The sequence below is a fragment of the Amia ocellicauda genome, chromosome 4 (assembly GCF_036373705.1).
Source record: "Amia ocellicauda isolate fAmiCal2 chromosome 4, fAmiCal2.hap1, whole genome shotgun sequence".
In the NCBI taxonomy this organism is placed as follows: Eukaryota; Metazoa; Chordata; class Actinopteri; order Amiiformes; family Amiidae; genus Amia; species Amia ocellicauda.
The window spans coordinates 20,545,311-20,553,837 of record NC_089853.1 but is presented as its reverse complement, the minus strand read 5'-3'; positions in this window follow the sequence as shown (position 1 = coordinate 20,553,837).

Genomic DNA, 8,527 nt, shown 5'->3' with positions numbered 1-8,527 from the left:
TTTATTATTACACTACATCATTACATTTAAAAAGAAGACTAAAAAGGTGGGAGGTTTCCGAATCCGTGTTTAACTGAGGGTTTACACGTTGTAATTAAGGAGAATTAACACTTGTACGCGTAAGGGGGTCTCCAATCACACTATGCTGGGGTTTGAGCTGCTAGAAGCAAAGCGCACTTAAACTCACCAAACGAATGAGTTGCGACTTGCTAACGGGTGGCAGTGTGATCTATCTTTTGTGTATTAGCCAAAAAGAAATGTTTTGTTTCTCGGTTTAAACTTATACATTTCTGATAACATTTCGATGTTGGTTTAAAGAGTATCTTTCATTTGCCAATTTCGCTTGCATGCGTTGGGTGTTCAATACTTTTCAAAAATAATAAGAACTTTAATTTATTATAGCACTTCTCACACCGAGGTGTCTCAAAGTGCTTTACAAAATTAAAACCCATCCATTAAAATGCATATTTGTAAAAATCAAATACATTACACAAAAACAAAATTGGTCGGATTGCTTCATCTATAAAAGCTGATACCTTATGGATGAGTCGGGTTTGCGTAATGGCTGGTGATGAGCCGTTTGCCACTGATGCATCTCCAAAGCGCGCCGGGCTTCATTCAAGTGTTGATCTCCTGTGATCAAACGTCCCCCAGTGTTTTCTTCTTGTCATACTGAAGATATCCCGAAGGCGTTGAGCTGCAGTTAGCGTTTCCCATTTAATTTCGAATAAGCATTTAGTGTGACACGATCAACTGAGGCTATTGGAGCCAGTATCTTTAACAAGGAGCTAGCAGACCTTTACACATTCAAATCCCCTTAAGAGGCATAAGGGTTTGCTAGACTCGATTTCTCGAAGGGCAAAAGGGACTCGTCTCATTTTAACGCAGACAATTTTAGACCCACCAACTACAGGACTCGAAATAGTCTATGCTGAACAATAGGACAATAATGTGTAAATGATTATATAATATATAATGTTTATTAATATACACGTTTATACACATATAAATATACATGCATACATAAGGATAATATGTATAGTTATAGATTTTCAGAGATCTTCCCACTTTTATTATACTACTACCCCGCACACACGCATACATGGAGAAAGAAGAGTCAATGAGTCAATTGAAAAGGATTTGTGTATTGGTGAACAGTACTTGTTAGTAGCAGAAAGGCGCTTACAAACTGCACCGTAAGAGATTCTCAGTCCTGGGCCATAGCCCAAAACTGGCACAGAATCATGTATGAGGGAGTGCCAGAGCCAGGGAGCAGCAGGATGTTCTGGCAGTGATCAGTGGAGGTTGCCGTCCCCATCCCACAAACACACACTCAATTGGGGTCATATCAGATAACCATGGTGGAACTGTGAGGTGCTGGCTAATATATATTCTTAAAACTGCAGAATCGTCTACTGCAAGGATGTACATGGCTCATGCATAACATGGTACACCTCCCTTCACTATAGTAGGACCACAAGCCAAATGTTTTCCAGTAGCTCAGACTGCACTCGACACCACAGAGAGACACAGACTGATTTGTTTTATTTTTGCAGTGGCTTGCAGCTGGAGCAACAGAAAATAAAAATAAAAATAAAAACACCTGCATCAGACAGCAGCCCTCCTGTCCCACAGACAAGCCCAGCCTGAGGACAGGGAAAAGATGGGAGTCATTGGGAGGGAAGGCGGTAGACAATGTTCTGAAAAGGCAAGGAGAACTGGACAGCATCTGGATTGGTCACAGCAGTTAACCGCTGGGCATTGCAGTGTTGCGGCCACTGCTTTGTGTCTGACTGCTTGTCCATTGTATCTGGTCCATTGTATCAGGTAACTCCTGGTGGTTGTATTGGTCACCTGTACAATCAGCTGTCCAGGGTCCAGTTCCTACTATCTTTGTGGCAACAAATGTCTTTTCTGTTGACTTTGGACCTCCAGGACACGCAGGACCAGTGTTGGTCTTTTGGAGTCTTTGGTACAGATGAATAGCATCTGACCAATTCATACCCTTTCTGGAGACTTCCTGCTGCCTTCTGCCAGTGGACAGGAGTCCACAGCCTATACAAGTCTGAGGCATGAATAATGTGACGTGTTCTGTTCTTGCAGAGAGGAATAATTCACCCTGGTAGAGACTCTGTCAATCCATCCATCTTCCTACTTTCTCTGCATATACAGCTCTGGAAAAAGTTAAGAGACCACTCCAAGTTCAGAAATCAATGTTAAGTGGTCTCTTAATTTTTTCCAGAGCTGTATACATACCTATACACCTATGTATTTAGTCAATGTATTCAATGTCATTTAAGTACATGTTTTGTAACTCATTTACACAATCAAATGTAAAATCCTGTAGTATGAAGAACAAATTACCTATGTCAATGTTATTACTTATGTTTTTGTTGAATCAGGGTATTCCTCAGTAATAAGTATACTAATTACCAAGAGGAATTTCAGCACAGCCGAGATAAGAATACATAAAACCAATTACACAACCCGAGCGCTGCCTGGAGTTCCGGCCTCTATTGATTTTGAGTTTATCGCAAGCTTGGCTTGACTGACAAGGTAATAAAAGTGTCGAGGTTGTTATAATTTGTAAATCGTTTTTTTTTTCTTTTTTTTTAACGCCTCTCTGGGATGTTTTCTCTCCATCGCCACATCTCTTTTTTCACAGCATGAGTGACTTTCTGAAAATGCCTGTTTTACATCAAAGCAGACAGTTCTGAAAGAGTGACACTGATTGATGCAATCAAAACATCCCCCCTCTCCTCCTCTCCTCCTCGCCAACACATTTGGGTGTGTTATGAAATGCTGGATCCCGTTTTCTTCACCGTTTGTTTATTTTGTGTTCCCAGAGCGCCCTCTGCTGGAAAAGAGAGGCATTTCGTATCTCGGGCTGTAGAGGTGTACATGGGGGTCCTTTACCAGCAGTGATTCTCAACCTTGATCCTTGCGGACCCGCGACCCTGCTGGGTTTTGTTCCAACCAAGCTCTCAATTACTTTCAGGACCAGGGTTGAGAACCACTGCTTTATAAAGTGAATAGGCCTATCCAGACGCCTATATTGAGGAATCATGCTCACCGTGTTGGAATAAAATCTGGTCCACAGACGAACGGGTCCGCAGAAAGGCAGACATCTCCCGGGGCGCTGACTGAAGAGGGTCCGAAAGGCCGCTGAAAACCATTTGGACCTTTCAGGTTTTCTTCCCACACATCTTTCCAAATAATAATGATTTTGCATGAAAACGGTTAATTGATAAAAGCAACAGAACAAATACCATATCTTACTTTTATTTTTATTTTATTTTTCTGAAACTGATCAAACAGTAAAAAGTAAAATAGTTCCAAAGGAACGGTACCCTGGTGTTGCTTTAAAATTGCAGAAGTTTATATATACTGTCACACCTGCCAGCCACAGTTCCCCTGTTCACCACCAGAGGTCATCATCACCTGAATACTAACCCTGCAATCTTCCAATTAACTTTCCTACCTTCCATGTGCACTTGTCCTACTAACCCTCTTCACCCATTGGTTCCCCCTCTCTCCACCAGCTCCACGGACTCCACTCTGCCCTGCACGTAAGCCCTGTTTGCCCTTCACTATCTGCTAAGTCTTGTCTCATTAATTGTTGCATTTCTAAGCATTCCCTCTGGCTTTTGACTTTCTTGTGTTCCTGACCTTTTGCCGTCACTTTTTGACCACCTCTTTGGATTACCTGTTTCAGCCTGTTTGCCCGATCTGTTTACCCCTGGACTGTCTTTAAACCTCATCTTTTGGATATCACCTTTGCATTGTCAGCTGTGCCTCCTCTGTATAAGAGCTTGCACTTGGGTCCACCTCAGCTGTCCTCTGAATCATTACATATACACTACTGGTCCAAAGTTTTAGAAGACCTCAATTGTTCCAGTTTTGTATTGAAATGTGTGCAGTTTAATATCTCAATGTACTCTGAAATTGAAGCATTGAAGGTTGGTCTGAGTAGGAATACAAAATCTCAGAAAATATTGACAATTATGACATATTCTGAAACCAGACAGTCTACTGATCAAAGCAAGACCATCCACGTTTTGGTTGAAGAAACACACATCTGTAGAGAGCTCAAACTGTCAAGATGGAAAACTATGTTTACAGTGTACTAATATACAACGAGTTTACATAACTGGGTCTGAACTTCTCTGTGTTTGATACAACATCAAATAATAAATAATATATGCTGGATTAATTGTTATTTGCAAAGAAATCCGATTGAAACTGAGTGATCTGTGACCATCTGAATGAGACTCCCCCCCCGGTCATATATTATAAAAATATAAAATATTTGTATGAACATAAAACGATTCAACAACTAAGACATAAACTGAACAAGTTTCACAGACGTGACTAACAGAAATGGAATAATGTGTCCCTGAACAAAGGGCAGTCAAATCTAAAGTAACAGTCAGTATCTGGTGTGGCCACCAGCTGCATTAAGCACTGCAGTGCATCTCCTCCTCATGGACTGCACCAGATTTGCCAGTTCTTGCTGTGAGATGTTACCCCACTCTTCCACCAAGGCACTTGCAATTTCCCGGACATTTCTGGGGGAACGGCCCTAGCCCTCACCCTCCGATCCAACAGGTCCCAGACGTGCTCAATGGGATTGAGATCCGGGCTCTTCGCTGGCCATGGCAGAACACCAACATTTCCTGTCTTGCAGGAAATCAAGTCCAGCGAAGGTGGGTTTGTGCCCATAGGCGACATCAGCTGGTGGTTGTTGTTGCCATCCTGTACCTGTCCTGCAGGTGTGATATTCGGATGTACTGATCCTGTGCAGGTGTTGTTACACATGGTCTGCCACTGCGAGGACGATCAGCTGTCTTTCCTGTCTCCCTGTAGTGCTCTCTTAGGCGTCTCACAGTACGAACATTTGCAATGTATTGCCCTGGCCACATCTGCAGTCCTCATGGCTCCTTGCAGCATGCCTAAGGCATGTTCACTCACATGAGCAGGGACCCTGGGCATCTTTCTTTTTGTGTTTTTCAGAGTCAGTAGAAAGGGACGTTTCTTTTTTTGCTGAGGGATATATATTATCCCTGGTTGTGAAATGCTAGTTGTAGTAGACATCAGAAATAGGCTGAAGAGTTATTTGCTGTCCAGGATTATTTGTTCAAGACCTTTGTAAAATATTCTCATGATATAATTTGCCTTTGTTATAATGCTTTCATTTACATAGCAGACCTCCACCAGTTTCAAACAGGTGTAATCTGAGAAAGAATGGATGTTGGTAACAGACTTTAACACTGATTAACTTTGTTATAACCATTAGTGAAATAGTTCTGAAACAACAATTTAAATGTGAATTAATTATAGCTATGGGATCCAGCTTGGAAGCCACATAACTTTCAATTAAAAGTTGTGTATCATATACTTTTTGGGTGATCCTATAGGTTTATATTGTTTATATATTTCTAAAATGACAAGTCAATGTGATTGACTCATTTTTATAGATGTCAAAATAATAATGTTTATATGTCTGTGGTACATATAAAATACAGATTTAATATATACATATATATTATATTAGTAAAGCTAAAAATATATTTTACTGGTATGCACAGGTGCAAAATGTTCTCTATAATAAGCTAAATGTTTTCATATATATACATTAATTAATTAACAAATGTTTTATTGTACTGTAATAATACACAATATTAACAAAGTAAATATTCTAACATTAACCCAAATGTATAACTTATTTTATGTCTTATTTTATGGGTTTATCTATTACTTGCTCTTAGAGCAACAGCAAGCACAATATATTACAGTATACACTCACCTAAAGGATTATTAGGAACACCTGTTCAATTTCTCATTAATGCAATTTTCTAACCAACCAATCACATGGCAGTTGCTTCAATGCATTTAGGGGTGTGGTCCTGGTCAAGACAATCTCCTGAACTCCAAACTGAATGTCTGAATGGGAAAGAAAGGTGATTTAAGCAATTTTGAGTGTGGCATGGTTGTTGGTGCCAGACGGGCCGGTCTGAGTATTTCACAATCTGCTCAGTTACTGGGATTTTCACGCACAACCATTTCTAGGGTTTACAAAGAATGGTGTGAAAAGGGAAAAACATCCAGTATGCGGCAGTCCTGTGGGCGAAAATGCCTTGTTGATGCTAGAGGTCAGAAGAGAATGGGCCACTTTGACTGAAATAACCACTCGTTACAACCGAGGTATGCAGCAAAGCATTTGTGAAGCCACAACACGTACAACCTTGAGGCGGATGGGCTACAACAGCAGAAGACCCCACCGGGTACCACTCATCTCCACTACAAATAGGAAAAAGAGGCTACAATTTGCACAAGCTCACCAAAATTGGACAGTTGAAGACTGGAAAAATGTTGCCTGGTCTGATGAGTCTCGATTTCTGTTGAGACGTTCAGATGGAGTCAGAATTTGGCGTAAACAGAATGAGAACATGGATCCATCATGCCTTGTTACCACTGTGCAGGCTGGTGGTGGTGGTGTAATGGTGTGGGGGATGTTTTCTTGGCACACTTTAGGCCCCTTAGTGCCAATTGGGCATCGTTTAAATGCCACGGCCTACCTGAGCATTGTTTCTGACGATGTCCATCCCTTTATGACCACCATGTACCCATCCTCTGATGGCTACTTCCAGCAGGATAATGCACCATGTCACAACGGTCGAATCATTTCAAATTGGTTTCTTGAACATGACAATGAGGTCACTGTACTAAACTGGCCCCCACAGTCACCAGATCTCAACCCAATAGAGCATCTTTGGGATGTGGTGGAACGGGAGCTTCGTGCCCTGGATGTGCATCCCACAAATCTCCATCAACTGCAAGATGCTATCCTATCAATATGGGCCAACATTTCTAAAGAATGCTTTCAGCACCTTGTTGAATCAATGCCACGTAGAATTAAGGCAGTTCTGAAGGCGAAAGGGGGTCAAACACAGTATTAGTATGGTGTTCCTAATAATCCTTTAGGTGAGTGTGTGTGTGTGTATTATAATATATAATATACGGGGAAATATATTTTATCTGTGGCATTCTCTACAATATATTTTGCTATGAAGGCTACATATATGGTAAGTATGGCAATATATTTTAAAATATCTTGCAATATATTTCATTTTCATTAGAGGGGGTACAGTGTATGTTCTATGCACAGGAGCTGCACATAACACTGCCAAATAATGCTTAAGAGGGTGTAGTAACACTATGTATGTATAACTCTGAAATGTATCTTTTGTTTCAGTTTTTGGTAACCTGAACTTTTTAAAAAACCTCTGACCTCTGACCTTTGTGCCATTTCAGGTTATTCACTGGACTTGAACTGCTTACATTTCAATAAAAACTGGAACAATGTGGGTGTTCTAAAACTTTTGACTGGTAGTGTATATATAGGCAATAGAAATGTATTATATTTATTTATTTATTGGTAGACTTACCACTTCTATTAATTCTAATTCTAATTCTAATAATAATAATAATAATAATAATAATAATAATAATAATAATAATAATAATAATAATAACCAATTACATTATTGGTACATTAATTTTCTATATTATCAATATTTTACGACTAATAATAACATCCCGTTTCGTTACTTGTTCAGTCAAGGGCCCCAGAGAAGGATTTGCGATGACCTAACAGAGCGGGCAGACAGACCCGAGACCAGCGCCAATATCAGTAGCTGCAGCGATCGGGTTGCTCGCTAGAGGGCAGTCTTTAGCCGGGGCCCCTCTATAGGCATCCCAGCATCAACTATCAGACTTCATTAACTTGTACGACAGTGAAAACTGTCTTATAGCAGCATCCTAAAAAAGTATATTGAAGATGACTGGTACAGGTACAGTCCCACTGCACCAACAGACACAATGCAAATCACACCTGTGTCCTACTTATGTCATGAATGGGTCACCTATTGAGATTCATGTAAATAATCGTTTATTAACCAAGATGAGGACAGGGCAGAGAATGCCAGATAAAATGCCTTTATTGGCATCAATACAACCGAAGGAGCGCATTTCTGACACCAGAAGGAACATTTATTTAAATGAAGCACTTAGTGGTCAGGTACGATGGGTTAATAAGCGTGCAAATAGGAAACCAACATCACAGCCCTAGATGGCAGCAGTGCGATCCATTTATAATATTGCATTTCTGTTGGTAATGGTTGCTTTCCTTTGATATTTGTATGTGTTGTCGGTATTCTGGGTTCTGTTAGGAATGTTTTTTTCTCAACGTATCCCTCACAAATTAACATCATAAGAAAAGCATCAATATTAGCAGCGGCGTTAATCTCACAATTGTACTGAATGCCAGCTCTGCCCCTGGCAGGCCCCTGATGTGGGGTCTCAGTTCTTGATAAGGAGCCTCTTCATGACAGTACACTGCAACTAAAATGTGTCTTAAAATATTTAGCAAGACATTTTTTTTTTCTTCAATAAAATATTTAGTGGTGCTGTATGAAAGAGTCATGCTCTTACATAATCATTTAATCATCATTAGGCAGAGAAGTCC